Raw genomic sequence first — 18,012 nt, 5'->3', positions numbered from 1 at the left:
AAAACTTCATGGGGGTGGTTGGACAGGGACTATGTAGAGTGGAGGTGTCGCAGGGGAAGCAGGAGAGGTGGGCAGGGACTTGACTGAGAGGGGCCTTGGCTTCCGAATCTGTAAAAGGGACAGTGGATGGGAAGGGAGAGGGACTTGACTGTCACAGGCTACATTAACCCCGGAGGTTGGCTATCTCAGCCCCCTCACACTATTTTGTCAGGGAAGAGCGACTTCCCTCCATCCCCCCCCCACACCTCAGTCCTTGAGGTGTTCCCACTTCCCTACTTGCCCAGATTACAGGTGTTTCCATCTGTCTATCCCAGACCTGCTTCTCACTTTAGAGAGACATGATCCTCTCCCTCCAGTTCCCCCTCCTCTTCCACTCCAAGCACCAGCAATTTCCCCACTGACATTTGACCAGGGCTCTGGAAATTGGCTCTTGAAATCAGTCCTGGCTGCCCAGCTGGGCTGCAGCTCAGCAATTGTTAGGACTTTAATGCCGCTTGGCCTGAGAGAGGGTTCTGTTTCTCTGAGAGATGCTCAGCCCCTACTTGTGTATATATTTTTAGAAGCGTCAACTGATACTCAGTAAAAACAAGACCAAAGACCAAAGTAAATATTTGCACAGCACTATCTCGGAGCACCAGGGAAGGAAGAGGGAGGAGGGGCATAATACGCACAGGAACACTGATGGTCCTGGCGTCAGGCTCAGCTCTGTTTCTGGGTGGATGCACAGCCTGTGCGAGGTGAGTCTCTGGATCAGTTTTCCAATCTGTACAGGTGGAGGAGGGATTGCCTTGCTGATGGGCTGAAACCCTTGAGCTCCGATGTTCTGTGAGCCTCTAGGTCAGGAGTTCCTGCCTGGGACCCCTAGGGGCTTCCTGAACCCTCTGATGTTATAGGTAAAATTGTATATGTGCATGTGAATTTGCTAAGGTGAATATTCATAATGTTCTGCAGGTTTCAACATCCTTCAAAATGTTAAGAATCTCTGTGCTAGGTCTGTGGGTGGAGATGATTGCGTTTATCACCACTTCCCAGGAAATTGCCCCTCTTGTCATTTCTCAACCCATACCTTTCTTACATTCTGACTTTTCTGGGATTAGTGAGAATCTGGCGGTGCTGGAGAGTGAGATCAGGCTAGATTTGGAATGGCATGAACCAGAAGGAGAGCCTGTCCTAAGTGCATGTGCATTAGCTTAACTAGAAAACCTTGAAGAGTCCAGGGACCCCAGTTTACTGTAGGAGTCAAAGAATAGCTCAACAAAGGTGATTGCTAGTGGGTAACTGTGAAACCCAGCTGGGGCCTGGCCATTCTGTGGCTGAGAATTGGGGGTCAGTCTTTGGGAAGCATCAAGCCCTGGAACAACAACTTAAGAGGACCACTAAGGTGTTTGGAGCAGGGGCAGGATATAAGATCCTGGATCTTTAAATGAAACCCACTCCCCATTCCTGTGTCTTGATTCTTAATCAGGCCTGAATCTGCAGCCCTTTCGTGCACTTGTGGAATAAGCAGTAAGCAGTATCACAGGAGCCAAAAGACCCGTATTTGAGCGTCAGCTTTCACCAGCTGCTCTGTGACTTTGGGCAGGTCTCTGACTCCAGGCCTTCAAATTGTCCTCATGAACAATAAGGAGGAATTGGGCTTCCTTCCCACTTTGACCAAGGGGTGATCATTACTACATTATCGGCCACCTCCATGCATTTAATCCTCATTTTGGGATGTCCTTTTTCCATGTCAAGCAAAATGAAAATGATCCCATCCCTAGGAAAGGTATTATTTGGGGCTTAAATCCAATCTTTAGGGTCTTTCTGGCCCTAACATTTTATAATTTTCTTCCTTACTCTACCTTCTTTTTAACTGTTCAAGTTCAAGTCACAAAACTGAAAATTAGGGATGGAATTAATGTTCATGAACACTTAATATCTTCCAGACACTGTGCTAGTTTCATTTGCTACTCACAAACAAGGTAGATTTTATTATCCCCATGTTACAGATTATAAGACTGAGGTGCAGTCCATCCAACATCACTCAGCTAGCAAGTAGAGGGTGAGGACTTAAACTAGATCTGTCCAGCTATAAGGCCTATAGCTTTTTAAAAGTTATTATTACTCTATAATTCCTTATTAACTCTTTTAAAAATGAATGTATTCATTGACCTGATACTTATTGAGTATCTGCTGGGTGAGCTACCACTGCCATTGGTGTGGATTTGGAGATAAGAGATCTGCCCCTGTCCTGGAGCAGCCCATAGAGAGGACATGTTAAAAAAAAAAAAATCACAATTCAGGGCAATGACTACTATGGCAGAGGGAAGTAAGTAAGGGAAGCAGGAGCTCAGAAGGTGACATCTAATATTGGAAGGAACCCCAGAGGCTTAGAGAAGGCAACATCTGAGCTGAACTGAGAAAGCTAGTTGTGTGATTTTTTTTTCTTTTGAGATGAGTCTTCATTAAACAATTCAGTCAACAAATAATTGAGAGTCTACTATATACCAGGCACTTTTCTAGTTGCTGGAACACAACTGCATGGGACAAGCTCTTCTGGCCCTCATAAAGCTCACTTTACAGGGGAGTAGCAAACTGACAAATGGAGTATAAGGTTGAAAACTGGAGGATTTGGAGGAAAAGTAGGACATGGCCAGGTAAAGAAGAGATGGTTGTAGTCTTATTGTAATTTTCTTGTACCTAAGGCCTGTCTGACTACCAGACTGTCTCCTCCTCTCTGACAAATACTGATTAGAATTTACTTCATGTCAGGATATAAAACATGCCTGTTCCATGCCTCCTCCTTCCTGCTCTATTTTAGTAACAATAAGACAACTGGCCAGATTATATAGCCCATGCTTTTATTTGTCCCTTGGGCAACAGGGATTTCTTATACCAGTTTTGTGTCACTTCATGATTCCCCTCCCTGGAACGGTGTCCCAGACCCTCTGCACCATTGTCTCTAGGTGCCTCCTACTATTCTTTAGACCTCAGCCTAACTGTCAATTCCACAAGGAAGCCTTTCCTGACCTTCTCACCAAGTCACGGCCCTCCCAGCATATCTTGGCATCCCTTCATAGACCCTCACATCATAACTTTGCATTATAATGTGTGTTTTTTGATAAATATTTGCCTCTCCTATAAGACTACCAAGTTTGGTGGTTGCAAACATGACTGCTCTGTTCACAGTATTTCCCGGTACCTAGCAGAGTGTCTGGCATACTAGGTGTTCAATTAAACATGTGCCTGTGAAAAAATGAGTACTGCCAATGGTAGGCATTTGGAGAGAAATTTGGCCCCTTCCTCTTCCGGGGTCAGAATTACCTCAAGACTTCACTGAAGGGAAAAATGGTAGTAATAGTAAACTGAAAATAGGATTGTGAGAGAAAAAGAAATTCTATAGGGAACCAGGATGGGTATTAAAGTAAACATCACAAACTCCAAAAGGTAATGTGGACTTGCTCTTTCTCTCTCCATCCTATGAAAGGAGGAAAAGTCCATCAGACCAAGGGCCCTGGAAAAGGGACTGTCTAATGAATAGAAGGAAGCCCTGAATACCATCATCTGATAGCCATTTCTAAGGAGGCTAGAGATGTGATTCTTTCTTGGTTGCAGGAGTAAAAAGATTTTGGGGAGGAATGATGGCCTCTAGCCCATGCAGGTGAATCCTGGGGTAAAGGGGTCAGATTCCTTTGGCATTTAGTTACAGCTAAGGAAATAATACTAGGCCCCAGGGACAGAGCTCCTCTTTTTTTAACATTTATTTATTTAGTTAGTTTTAGGTGGACACAATATCTTTATTTTATTTTTATATGGCACTGAAAATCGAACCCAGTGCCTCATGCCTGCTAGGTGAGCGCGCTACTACTTGAGCCACATCCCCAGCCCAAGAGCTCCTCTTGAACTATAGACTCTCAGAGCAATGCCCCACTATGCAGAGCAGGGAGCCCTGGGTCTGTGCCAGGAAGCGGCAAAGGGGAGCATGGCGTGGGGGCCACCAGACCTAGGATGTACGCCCTGCACCCATAATCTCCACTATCTCCACTGCTCTTTGTCTCTCTTCCCCAGCAGACTGCCTTGCACTCCTTGAGAGCAAGCCTGCCTCTTCCCCAGTCTGATACACCACCAGATAACACCTGTGGAAAGAACAAGTCAAGGACAAGTGGTCAGGCAAGTGATTCGCCCTGATCCTCTATTTCCTTGGGTGTTGCCTAGTTACTGACAAGAGCACTGTGGAGACTGAATGACGTGGTGGGTGTGGAAGCATCCAGAATGGAGTTTAACAAGAAGCTCATGCTCAAAAATAGGTCATTTATCCACTTTTTTTTTTTTTGCCTTAAACTACCCCGCCCTTTCTGCACTTGATGGCATGCCTGTGATTACAGAATCATAAAATATGTGAGCAGAAGGTTCCAATAGTGATTATCTGTTTCATTTTATTTTCCTGCTTATTATGTTCCCTTCTCATGATACCCCCTTTTCCTCATATTGAACCCCCAAATCTCAGCTCTTGTGGCTCAGGGAGGGGCTGATTCTTACCCACACTCTGGGAGCCACAGCAATTAGTCAAGTATAGCTTGTAGCCCCATGAAACTTAATTCTGGGCCTTGTGAAGCAGGGCACTGCCCTTGCTATAATTTACATCTTGAATATCCTACAAGGGTCCAAGTGTTAAAGGCTTGGTGCCCAGGGTGGCACTATTGGATGGTGGTGGAACCTTTAAGAGGTGGGGCCTGGTGAGAGGTCCTTAGGTCATTGGGGACATACCGTGGCCCCTTCCTCCTTCTCTCTTTTTGCTTCCTAGCCATGAAGTGAGAAAATTGGCTTCACAACACATTCCCTGCCATTGCAACCCAGCACCCCCGCCAGAGGCCTAAAAGCAATAGGTCCACCTGACCATGGACTGGAACCTCTAAAACCATGAGCCAAAATAAACCTTTTTTCTTTATAAGTTGACCACTTCAGTTATTTGTTATAGTAAGAGAAAACTGAAAAACACAGCCCTTAATTCTGAAAGGATAAGATAACTACCAGGAGCTGCTGGCAGTCATATTCATGGGGGAGAGCTTTTAGCAGGATGGGGCCAACACTCAGAACACAGGTGAGGTGGTAAGCTTGGAGAGCTTGAGACCCAACTCCTGATGGCACTATGTGAGTCCCTCCATCTAGCTATGCCTGTATGACCAGACCAGTTTTCCTTTGGACTTAGAATTTTATAACCTAATTAACTCCCCCTTTTTATTTAAGTCCATTTGAGTTGGGGTTTCTGTTACTTACAACCTCATTTCAGCTAATAGAAGAAATTGGAATTCATCTCATCAAACCTCCTGATTTTACAGACAGGAAATAGATTTGCAAATTTACGTGAACAGTTTTTTACACACACCAGCTTTCCAAATAAATCTACTGCCTCACTTCCTTTTATCTTTACTGCTGACCAGAACAGGGGCAGGTTGTCCTTCTGCCTGGATGGGGTCATAGAATATTGATTTTGGTCACAGAATACCTAATCTTGCTCCAACAGAGCAAATTTTAAAATTCAAGTCCTCAGGAGCCAGTTTTGTTTTGCATTACAATGTTTTGATCCCCCAAGCGGAACTGCTGATGGCCCGTCCTTTTCCTTCCACACAGTGTAATCAGCAGCAATTAATTCTAATCACAAGAAGACAGCAAGAATGAACAGAGCATTAATTGGACAGAAGTAATCAGAATCTCCCTTAGCTCACAGTTGGTACTTGTATGCAGGAGGACGTGAGCCGGCACATGCATGTATACACACACACACAGTCTACAGGCTGTCAAAGGTGTTTGATGTGGAAGGAAAGAGAACAAAGTCAGCATGGGGTAGTGGGTGGTGGTGGGGGAAGCAGGGACTTTGGAATCACAAAGATCCCACCACTAACCAGTTGCTTAAAACTAGCTTCCTCATTTGTAAAACGGGGACACACAGGCCTACTTCAAAGTGGTTTAGAATGTTAAATAAGAAACTGCATGTACAGGAACTACATGGCAGGAACTCTGTAAGTGCCAGCTCTCTCTCCCTGCATATCAAAGCCTCTTGTAGCTGGTAGAGAATGGAGACCAAAGGTGATCTGAAATGTCTGATCCTTGAATGTTCTTGATTTAGCCCTACCAAATTGATGTTCTCTAGACTTTTCCCTTAATGTTGAACCACTGCCCTCCCCAATCTACCCCAACGCCACACACACACACACACACACACACACACACACACACACACAGGTGCTTCCTTCTCCTGCCTCTTTCCGCTCTGGAGTTGTAAATTCTGGGAGGGTGCTGAGTTTCCCTGAGCCCTTCTTAGCACCTGGTAAACAATGAGTGGACTCTTGTTGAGGAAGTACTAATGGAGCCTGTGTCTTTGCTCACGTTCTCTCTCTACCTGCAGTATTCAGCATCTCCATCTTGCTCTCAGTCCCGGTCATCCTTTGAGGCTTAGACTAGAAGCTTTCACTTCCTCCACGAAATCTTTGAAAATTGTTCCTGAGAGATCTCTCCCCTACTCTGAACTCTGCCCTCTTCCGTGACGCCAGAAGCCTATTATCTTTTGTGATATGATCTGTGGGTGCTATTTCTTCTCCACCACTGAAGTTCCCTCACTCAATGATTCAGCCTCCTTAAGCCATGATGGACACTGAGGGGGCATCAGAATGTGCTGTGCCCTTGAGGTGCTGAGGTTCAGACTAGTGTTTGAGTACTGTGTTTTATCTATCTGTCAATGTCCTAGGCCTTGGACCATGATGGGTGATTTTTAAATATTCGATAATGGCAGTGGGTTGCCTAGGAGAAGATATCTGGCTGGAACGTTGCTGGGACTAGTGAATTATGAGGCCAGTGAGCTTTTTGAGGTTGGGCGTGGGTGCCCTAGGCTTCCTGAGGGAAAGGAGTTGGTATTTCAGAGACAGGTGGGACATGTAGAATGCATTCAAACTCGACAACACTGAATAAGCTGTGACTTGGTCTGCAGGAGTATTTGGCTTTCGCTCTAGTCTGGGGTCAAGCCTGCTTTTGTCATCAGATTTCACAGGATGTTGAGCAGGTCACTTACTCTCTGGATAGCCATTTAGCCATCCCTATTTTATTCAGCCACCAATTACGAACATTTATTGTGTTCCTGGCACTGTGCCTAACCCTGGAGATACAGAGGTAACTCAGATATGAGTGGCAACTTTGGAGGGCTTGTGGTCTAGTAGGCATTATGAAATAGACCATCAAAGACCATGTAACATCTCTGCATTGGTGGTTTGGATTCCGTATTGCTTTCTGGATAAGTTCCTAAGCTCCTTTTCCTGATGTCAAATCCTCTTATGATCTGGCTCCTCCCAATTATAGCATCAGTTACCAACTTTTGTACTGAGCCTTTGGAACTTGTGGTCACACTTTCTGACTGTGCTTCCACTGATGGTGTTTGAAAATGTCCTATGGGCCAATTAACCAGCAAGATGGTTGTGTTATGTGTCAACTTGACTGGGCCATGGGGTGCCCAGAATACTTGGCCAAATATCATTCTGAGTGTTATGTGTAAGGGTATTTCTAGATGGGATGAACATTTGAATGAACAGACTGAGTAAACCATGTCACCATTCCTAATGTGAATAGGCTTCACCCAATGGATGGAAGACCTGCCTGATTCCTATTTAACTGCTGGAGAAAGGACATTGGACTTTCCTGGATTTTGCACTAGAACTGGACCAGTGGCTCTTCCTGGGTCTCAAGTCCTCTTTCAGACTGGAACTCCCACCATTAGCTCTCCTCATTCTCAGGCCTTTAGACCCAGTTTCTCCTGGGACTCCAGCTTGTTGACTACATATCTTGGGACTTCTCAACCTCCATAATTGGAGTGTGTGTGTGTGTACATAAACATAGAATCAATAGGAGATGCAGACTTCTAGATCTATGTCTGCTAGTGGTTCTGTTTCTCTGGAGACCCCTGACTGAAGCCACCAGATTGCAGGCTCTGAGCCTGACTTCCTGAAGAATGTTGCTTTCGGTGGTGATGGAGACATCAAGCCTCCTCAACAACACCCAACCTTCCTTTTCTTTGCATCTTGGTTCTGCCCTTCCTTATGGTTTTCTCCTTGGGGAAGAAGTATTCTACAATATAGGAAAAAGGGGTTTTGAGGAATTCCACTGCATGGAGCTAATGGGACCCTGAGAGATCACAGGCCTTGTATTCTGGAGCAGTGAGGTGCTTGTCCGTGGCTCCAGGCTTTGCAAACACTTGTGCAATGCTGTCCTCTTCCTTCTAACTTTGCTTCTCCTCTTGGTGAATGCTTAATCAGATTGAGTTCAACATCCAGCCCATTTGAAAAGTCTTCCTAGACTCCTGAAGGTTGAATTGGCTCTGTTCTCTGGTCTTCACAGAATTCTGTGCATATCTTTTCCTTAGCATTGATTTGCCACCTCTGAGCTAGATAAAAAGGCAGGCTCAGTATGTAGGGTACCAGTTGTCTATCATTCACAGTGGGATGATTGTAAAGATAGCAAGTTGGAGAAAATCATGTTCATCAAAGTCTTCATCAATATGTACTTGGGAGGAAATTTGGGACTCAGATGACAACCTTTGCTCAAAACATCTAGCCCAAAGTGGTTGTACTGGGATTTGAATCCAAGACTGACTTCAAAAGCAAGGATCCTGTTGGTTATTCACTCAATAAAATATGTTAAATGATAATATGTGCCAGGAGCCATGCTAGGCACCAGGGTGCAAAAGTTCAAGTGTGCCTGTCCAGGGTTACTGCCTGCAGTGGCAGAGGAGGAGGGCCAAATTCCTCATGCTAGGTCTCTGGGGCTGTCCCATGGATGACCTCACCACCAGGAATCTCCACAATCAGTCTCTCCTTCCCTCCTCCTCCTCCCTCCCTCTCTCTCTCTCTCTCTCTCTCTGGAAAGACACTTCCTCAGAACAACCCCTTTTCCTGCCCCTAAATTTCTGCGTGTGCCCACTGCGGAAAAAGCCAAGACTGCTGCCAAATTCATTAATAATTTTGGCTTTCTGGAGGAAGGAGTTGGATTGCTTTGCTCTTCAAATATCAAAACATCCAATTAACACAGCTAATTAGCATCACTAGCAGCAGTCAAAAGAATAGCAATTTAGATGCAGGATTTCAAAGGTTTCCTAGTCGTGGGCCAAGGCAACCCATCTCTTGCTAATGACAAGAGTTCCTCACTTAGGCAATTCTATAGCAGCCATCAATTAACCACTGGGCAGAGACTGGCCTCATCCCTGAGTCATTTGTCTAATCAGAACTGGGGACAGAGAAGAAGAAACAGAAAGGAGAGGGAGAGAGGACAAGAGGAAGAGGGAGAGACGATAGAGATGACGTGGGAGAATCAGAGTGGGAGAGGGAAAGAGAATTAGGAAAAGAAAAACAGGGAGAGAAAGGCAGAGAGAATATTTCCAAGATAAAGAAATTCTCAGAGACAGAATGAGGAGCACAAAAGGTGATTCACAGATAAGCAGACAGGTAGATCAGCAGATAGGTGCTCAGAAAAATAAATTTCTTTGATACACACAGAAAAGGAATGGCGAAGAGCTTCTAGTCACCAGCAGCTCCAGGAAATGAGCTGATCACTGGGAAGCTTTAGTGTCCTGATCTGTAGAACTGGGCTTAGCTGTGAGAGTTCAAATTAAAAACTGGCGAAGCTTGGCTGCTGCCATGAGATGTAAGAGAGAGAGTGGCCAGGAGACCACATTCAGGGCTGTCCTCTTACCTTTGGGCCCTGAACATTGCACTTCCCAAGAGCCTTGCTTTCTCTTTAGAAGGTGGGTATGCGGCCAGACCCCTTTTTTTGTGCACAGTCACTGAACATCCAATGAACTCAGTAAGGCCCAGGATCCCACACTCAAGAAGGGTGGAGAAAGGTCCCAGCTGAGCGCCTTTGCTCCCCTCCCTCACGCTGCCACAAGCTGCCTCGCGATCGCTCCTCTAGTTACTGCAACAGCCTCTGGTCTCTCCCTGCTGCTACCCAAACCATTCTTATCACCGTTGCCAGAGTGATATTCCTGTGATGCCGATCTGACTACATCCTTTCCTGACTTAAACCTCTTTAATGATTCCGCACTTTCTCTGGATGGAGTCCAAACCCATTAAATAGGGCATTCGGGACCTCCCTCTGGGCTCAGGCTCCCCTGCCTTCTCCTGACCCCTCTCTCCCTCTCCCCACTCAGGATCCAATCAATCTGGCTTTACCTCTGGGCTCCTCTGCATCCTGTCTGGCACTTGCAATGTCCCAGAGACCCCTGTCCATGCTGCGTGCCCTGCTCTGTCTGTGCTCTGGTTCCCACATTTTCCCAGAATGGTGACTCATTCCTCTTACTGCCCCGTCTTCTCCAGCATGTGCAAAAGAGTCCCTCAAACGGCTTCCGGGGACAGGTACGTGATGTAAATATGTGCAGTGACAGATACGAAAACAACAGGGGGGTAGTGACAAGTTGGACAGTAAATGCTCCCCTCAAAGAATCTCAAACTGAAAATTCAACCAACCAACCAACAAACCAACCAACCAACTAACCAACTCACCAGCCCGCAAAATGTTCCTGGCCAAATACCACATCTGCAGGAAGGAGGCAGCGTGGCTGCCAGCGGTGCCCTGCTCTGTGACCTAGACTCCTAGTTTGACCTACAGGGTTCTCTGGGCTCAGACTCTATCTTCTTGTGCTGGCCTTTCGCAGCTGGTCCCCTGTTCAGGGACATTTTCACAGTCTCTGTGACTCCTTTCCTTTGGGCCTTGCAGGGGTGTAACCTGTGGGTAAATAGCTGCAAAGAATACTAACATCTACAGTGACCAAGCCAGTCCTGTCCTACACCTGGCCCTGGGCAAGATGTTATTAATCAGCATTTTAATGAAGCCTAATTACAACAGCTGATGCCTCCCTCCAGGTAAGGCTATGGTCACAGATGGGCCTCAGGGCCTGCTCTGCTGTGCACTGGAGGGTTAAACTCTGGAGGGACTGACCGCCCTCCCCACCGCCAACAGGAACCCTCAGGACAGGAGGGGAGCTGGGCATCCTGGAGGGTGGTTACAGCAAACCTCACCATCTCTTCCCAGGTCCCCTGCTGCTTTCTGTGCCTTTCACATAGGACCGGGCCTCCTGTTTCCCTGATCCACCTCTGCATCAGGCCTTGTGAGGCACTGGCGTCCCGAAATAAAGGGTGTTTAGCTTCTCAACTCCTGTATTTCCCATTACCCCTAATTTTACTCCTCTTTTCTCCTCACAGTGCTCAAGCATCCAGGGCCCTTCCCAAGCCCACCTTCCTGGAGTTTAGTGGTTAAGAGGGAAGGCACTGGACTTCAACAGCTCCAGGGGGAATTCTGGCCTCATGTCTATGAGCTGTGTAACCTTAGGAAAGTTACTTCATCTCTCTGAATTCCTGTTCTCTTCATTTGGTTGTTTTGAGATTAAATTGGGGAAAATATCTAGAATAGTGCTCGCCACAATAGGGTGTTCATCCTTAATTTTGCAGATTCATTGAGAAGTCAGTAGATGGGAGAAGTTCTTGGCCCTTGCTGGTGGCTTCTTTCTTGATTGGGGAATAAAGTATGGACTTCGCAAAGCTTCCAGAATCATACCAAGGGAAGTACCCACTGGTCTCCGGTAAACTAGCTCCTCCTGTGGATGCAATCCACACCTTTTAATATGGTAATTTCCTCATGCTACTCTCTTGCCCAAGAACCTTCTCTAGCTCCATATTGTCTATAAGCTAGAAACCAAGAAGTAGTACTGCATGCAATGCTTTGGCCCCAAAGAAATTTTCCAACTTCAGTCCCTAACTATCCCTTGCCACTTTAGACAGGCCAATTTCTTAACATGCCTGCTTCTATTCATGAGCCTCTATTCATGATGATCTCTTCAGCATGCTTTTCCCTTAGTGTAGGCTGTAGGTTCCCTTGCTGGGCTGAGAAGGTAGATGTGTCTTGTTCTGTATTTAATCTCAACATTGATAGGGCTTCATACAATGGAACCCTCAATATGTGATTACCAAACTGGACTAGATGCCGCCACTTGAAATTCTTTCTTTAAACTCTTTTTGGTGTTCTGATGGGGTCAAATTCAGGTTCTGAAGACAGAGGACCTGGGGGCAAACTCAGGCTATCCCACTGTGGTGGTGAATTTTTTGCATCAACTTGCTCTGGACTGTGGGGCACATATACGTGGTCAAACATTATTCGGGATGTTTCTGTGAGGGTGTTTTGGATGAGACTAACATTTTCACCAGAGGACTTTGAGTAAAGCAGAGTGCCTTCCATAATGTGGTGGGCCTCATTCAACAGTTGAAGGTCTAAACAGAACAAAAGACTGACCTCCTCTAAGCAAGAGGGAAACGAGCCCCAGGTGGCCTTGGGGCTTGAACGTCAACATTGGTGCTTCCCTGGTCTCCAGCTGCTGGCTCACCCTTGCTAGTCTCTAGAAGAACATGAGGCAATTCTTTAAAAGATCTCTCTCTCTCTCTCTCTCTCTCTCTCTCTCTCTCTCACACACACACACACACCCACACCCACCCACACACACACATTCTCCTTATCTATCAATCATCTATCTGTTTATCCATCCATCCTATTGGAAACAGAATCTACTGGTTCTATTTCTCTGCAGGGCTCTGGCTAATAGAGCCACTTTCTGGCTGTGCAGCTCTGTCTGATTCTTTGACCTTGCTGAGCCTTTGTTTTCTAAACTTTAAAATGGGAATGATTGTTCCTCCATCACAAAGTTATTGTGACAATCGCCTGTGACCTTGCCAACATATGTGAAAACACCTGTGCAATGTGTGTTCCATCACCTTGGGAAATATTAAGACCCATCCTCTCCAGGAGGTCACCCCCACCTGCACCAGCCCTCTGGCCCTCCCTAGGTCCCAGAGATTCTGGGCCCACATTGAACCCCTGACTCTCTTTTCTTTTGATGCCCAGCCCTGCATGGGCCTGGTGGGGAGGGGAATGGGCCTGGTGGGGAGGGGAATGGGCCCTGTAGAGATGTCGGGTCCAGATGAGCTGGGGGCAGCGCTCAGGCTAGAGCAGAGGCTGCTGTGAAGGTTTCAGACACAGGCTGTAGCTGATGGGGTCTGGAATTTAAATGCATTCTATTGTTTTTGTCTCAATGAGGTAATAGAAAGTCCCAGGCTAGTATCTCCTGGATGCAGAGGTGCAACACTGGCTCTCTGTTCTCTGCCACCACCTGAGCATGAGAGGAAGGAGGCACACCTGGGGCTAAAGGAAATGGCCCTTCAGAGGCAACAGGTCAGCTGGAAGGGAGGGGCTGGAACCCTTAGAGCACTAAGCCAGTGCTTCCTGACCACGCCCTGGACTCAGAAAATGATGTTTGTTTGCCCATTGAAGGAAAGAGTGAGGGGCTTCCTTCAGCCAGCAGTTTGGGCCTTGGAGGGCTATGCAAGGTCGAAAGATCAGTCCCTTGGAACAGCAGTAACTCACCCAAGGCCCCAGGCTGGGACTCTCCAACAAGCTTCCCTCCCTGGGCGTGGCCACAGACAGTGCTGAAGTCCTCACAGGCCCAGATGGAAGGCTCTGCTGGGAAGACTCATCTGGCCTCTCAAGTTCTACTGGGTCTTGCAGTTACTGTCTTTCTCCAGCTGCTAAAACTCCTGCCAATCTGATCATATTATTCCTCACTCAAAATGACTAGCCTTGGTGGGTGCAAAAACAAGGACCCCACCCCTCTGGCCGCCTCATCTCAGCAGTCCCTGCCCTAAAGATTTAATCCATTTTAAACAACATTGGCTTTTCCTTCTCTTTCTGTCCTGAGTCCACAGGAGGTGGGTATGACTGATCTGGGATCAACTCAGCTGGAAGGGGGCTCTGGGCTGGCTGGGCTCCAGTTTTGGGGTGGGATTCCGGTCTGCCTTCCAGGTGTTCCTGGGGACCGCAGTGGCAGAAACTCCCCAAGACAGGCTCTTCTCCTGTTAGATCATGCAGGTACTCAGCGGCCAACCAAACTGCCCAAGCTCACTGAAGACCTCCGTGTGAGCCAGCTCTGTTAGCATCCTGTTGGCCAAAGCGTCACCTCCACATGCCCAACATCAGTGAGGCAGGTGGAATGACCCCCATCCACAGCCCTTCCAGCACTCAAAGCTCCAGAGGCATCCAGCTTCTAAGCACAGCCGGTTGTGCCATGCCTCTGGGCTCTGGCCTAGGTCCTAGGTCCATTTCTTCTGTGGAGTTTTAGCTCAAGGCCTCCTGTCTATGAAGCCATGCCTGTCTCTCAGATAGAGTCACGCACCTTCTTCCTCATGTGCCTCTGTACCTCCTGTGTCCCTGCAGCACACTGCTACTTAGAGTAATGTTTGCATGTCGACTTCACAAGACTGCACTCTGCGCATGCAGGGGCCTAACCTGACCTACCTAGACAGGGGCCTGGCACAGAAGGAGAGTTTGGAAATTCCTGCTAAACAAAAGAGTGAATAACTGACCAAATTAATGACCAGTATCAGGGTCCTCTTGGTTTCTAGGTGTTCACTGGCGTATGTACCTGGACCCCATGGGTCTCTTGTCTATTCTGTAATGCTCCAACCCCTGTTTCTAGGTCCCAATAGATTTAAGACATTAACTAGGGCCAAAGACCCCTCTATACTTGTGGTTGCAACTTGAATGTGTAGAATGTCTGATCAGGAAGGGACATTATAGTCTCACTAGTTCACCTGCCCCCTTGAAGGAAGAAGCAATCATAGTCATCATTAATCCCCAGTGCCTAGCTCAGGGCTGGGGAGAGAGTGGGTGCTTGGTAAATACTGTTGTGTTTTTCACCCTAACACTTTTACTGATAAGAAGATGAAAGCCCAGAGAGGGCAAAGGAAGCTGCTGAGTCACATAGCATGTTTCTCATAGATTGGATTCCAGCCTGGCTTCCCTGATGTCTAGCTGACCAGAATCTCATGGGTGTTTTCTGAGCCCTTATTTCTTGACATAGTCCTAAGGTTCCATGAGGTAGATTTTAAATACTGATTCCAAATTTATCTTCGATCATTGGTGGGTCCAATATGGATAAATTAATGTTGTTTTAAAGCCATGAAGGGAAAAGCAGGAGAGTGACCTTGGACTAGTGCCCTCGTGACCTTGAGCATCCTCCTCCTTCCCCACCCCCTTTAGAATGCAGATCTTTCTGTGGTAATAAAGACTCATGCTAACTATGCCATTTACTAGAACGTCTGAATCTCAGTGGCTGATGGCTCACCATGATATATTTGAATGGCACGCTGGAGCTGGCCTGCAGCAGCAGCCACCACCTTTGCTGATCCTTCGCCCTTACAAAGACTCCCAGGCTAGAAGCCCTGCCATCCTGGTATTTTAGTATTCACAGTGCCACTGCTCACTGTGGAACAGCCACTGACCATAAAGTTTGACATTTTGAAGATTAAAATGCTTTGAATTAGTCATGCACATGTGAAGTCATTGTTCTTTCTTGTCCTGCTCCGGAATCTAAAAATGACTTTCAGTAACTTTCCCTCAACAATTACCTTCCGGAGAAGAGTTATGGAGAAGCTCAAGCCAAGTCAGAGCCTCTCGGTCACTTGGAAGAAAACCAAGGCAGAGCAGAGGCAGGGCGAGCTGGGGCTTTGGAGAGGGGTCTGTTCTACCACAGCTGGGTGGTCTTCCATGGGCGTCCCCAGGAGCAGCGAGGCTGGAGGGCTGGGGATGGATGGGGTCAGGAGGCCAAGTCCCATAGGTGGTCTGGATGGAAACCCAGGAGGCAGAGCAGGTAGGCTCATGGGGCTCTGAGTTCAGTCCACACAGGTCTGACCCCAGGTGAGTGAATATCATGGGCTAACGCTTCCCCACTTGCAAAGAAAGAAATGGTCACTACTTCACAAGGGAACTATGAGAATTAAATAAGCTAATGAAGTGCTTGGCAGTGAAGGCAAACAGTAAACATTTTTCTTTTCTCAAGAGCTTTCTGGCTTTCCAAGACTCTGACGTCTTCCTCCTCTTCCTCATGCAGGGCATTCCCAGAATCCCAGAGACAAACTGTTATTAAAAGTCTCTGCCAAAGGGGCGTGAGCTTGGGACTTCATAGTCTGCCCTCAGTTCAGGCAATAGGAGTGGACCATAGTGGCAATTTTGTTATGAGAGAGTTCAAGAGAAGAACCCCCTTTGCTTGAAAACTGGTCTTCCTGCTGTCTCCAGAGTAGTGTGGGCAGTTCTAACCCCAGACAACCAGAGGTCTCCCAACTACCTACTCAGCAGATTCATGACTTAGTGGAACTTCAGAAAGCAATCACAGAGCTTCAATCTGTAATAATAGCTATCCGCCATTAGGGGGAACCCACCCAGGTGTGAAGTGCTTATTCAATTCACCTTATCCTCACAGGAACCCTGGGAAATCTGAGCCATCACCTCTGTTCAGCAGACAGGAGTCTAGAGTCCAGAGTCACACAGGGTTTGGAATGGAAACCAGACTTGTCTGATTTCAGAACCTGGGGGCTCCTATCCACTGACCCACACCTGCTCAGATCCCTACCTCCCTGGCCCTGGCCCGAGCCTGTGTCCCTTGGTTGTCCTGACTTCCTCTGCAGCTCAGTTGAGACACACGATAGTCTCTGAGGACAGTGGGGGGTGCTCTGTTTCTAGAGTCCAGCCAGACCTTAAACAGCTGCAAGCTTGGACTGTGTTTTGGGACTGTGCCCTTGGCTCTCATCAAGGGACACTATGAGAGGCAGCCACATGACACTTGTGCTGGCATCTGCTAGAGGAACATTCACCAGGCCAGAGGCCATCACTGCTCTTGAGCTCCCAGCACAAGTTCCCGGGTGAGATGTTTTCTTAAGAGCTCAGTGCTGGGAAATGCTTTGTGCTGCTTTATTAAGGCATGTGCTTTTGTTGTAACTTGACACAAATGACAAATAAGTGAGCAAGCAAATTAAAATAACTGGCCTGTGGACACACACCAGGATGTCAGGTGGGGCCTGGGGATGGGATTCCTTCCTTATCTCAAATCTTCCCTGTAAGATAACACTGGAACAGAGATTCCCCCTGACATTCCAAAACCCTCTGGTTGTCCCTTAGCTCTGCTCCCAGTTCCTGATCAGACACTTAGACAAGAAGTTGGAAGAGAGAGACAGTGAGCCCTGAAAGTTCCTCCAAGGTGAAGGTTAAGTCCCCATTTTTCTGAAAAGCTCAATAAATGGAATTTGAATCTGAATCTGAATTGAGGTGGGAGGCAAGGGAGGAGCAAGGGAGGGAGGGAGGGAGGCAGGGAGGCAGGGAAGGAAGGTTTAGAAGAGACCTGAGAGGGAGTGGAAAAAGGCCTGTCTGCAGATGGGAGATGAGGAAGGAGTCTGCTGAGCCCCTGCCAAGGCCAGAGCCTGGGAGGTCAGAGGTCAGAGTTTACTAAGCACCAAGGTCACCTCATTCATTAGTTATGGTGCTAGCTCACTAGGGAACTTGCTCAAGGTCATCCACATGATTCATGTGGATTTGAGTGCAAAACATTTCCACTATTTGCCCTAAGAGAGAGGGTGAAGGAAGAAGAGAGAGGAAGGAAGAGCTGAAGAGCTGAGGAGAGGAGGGAGGCTGTGTGGGCAGAGAAGACAGGAAGAGGGGAAAGTATAGAAGGCTGCATAGAGCTATGAGCAAAGGTGTGTGTATGTGAGAAAGTCAAATTGACAAAAAGACAAAAAAGAGAAATGGAAAAGAGGAGAATGAGAGAGAGGAGAGGGAAGTCAGAGGTGGGGAGGAGAGATGCCTACGTAGAGAGAAGCCTGGGAGTAGGTGGGGGGACACCTCCAGTCCCCCAGAGCTCAGGTCTGAGCCAGAAAAAGGACAGGCTGCCTTCCAGTCCTCTGCAGAAGTTGACTCTCAAGGCCCCATACACCCCTGGGGCCAGGAGAGGGCGCCTCAACCTCAGGCAACTGCAAGGAGGCTGCAGCTGGAGTCCCTGCGAGGCAGGCAGCAGAGGGAGAGAGCCAGGAGGGAGGCCAGGCTTTCAGTAGTTCTGTGGGTTATCGGACATCTAGGGGGCACCAGATCCCTGAAGACATGGGCTGGGCACTGTGCTGATTTGGG

The 18,012-nt window shown here is 47.4% G+C and overlaps 1 protein-coding gene and 1 long non-coding RNA gene across 3 annotated transcripts in view; one reads left to right on the top strand and one right to left on the bottom strand.

The window, feature by feature from the left end:
* Positions 1-18,012, bottom strand: part of Agbl4 (AGBL carboxypeptidase 4) — a 1,469,059-nt gene that overhangs the window by 15,535 nt on the left and 1,435,512 nt on the right. The gene's annotated exons all lie outside the window — the stretch shown is intronic.
* Positions 628-4,930, top strand: LOC131423189 (uncharacterized). Of its 2 annotated transcripts, none has more exons than XR_009224274.1 (2): positions 628-737; positions 4,051-4,930. It is a non-coding gene; the product is annotated as an uncharacterized LOC131423189 (long non-coding RNA). The 2 variants fall into 2 exon arrangements; XR_009224275.1 differs by having other exon boundaries at positions 4,048-4,930.

Source organism: Marmota monax, unplaced genomic scaffold (assembly GCF_021218885.2).
Source record: "Marmota monax isolate L192 unplaced genomic scaffold, Marmota_monax_Labrador192_F-V1.1 WCK01_AAM20220418_F8-fsc00008, whole genome shotgun sequence".
Lineage (NCBI taxonomy): Eukaryota > Metazoa > Chordata > Mammalia > Rodentia > Sciuridae > Marmota > Marmota monax.
Note: the sequence above shows the minus strand (reverse complement) of the source record. Positions and strands in the feature narration are given on the sequence as shown.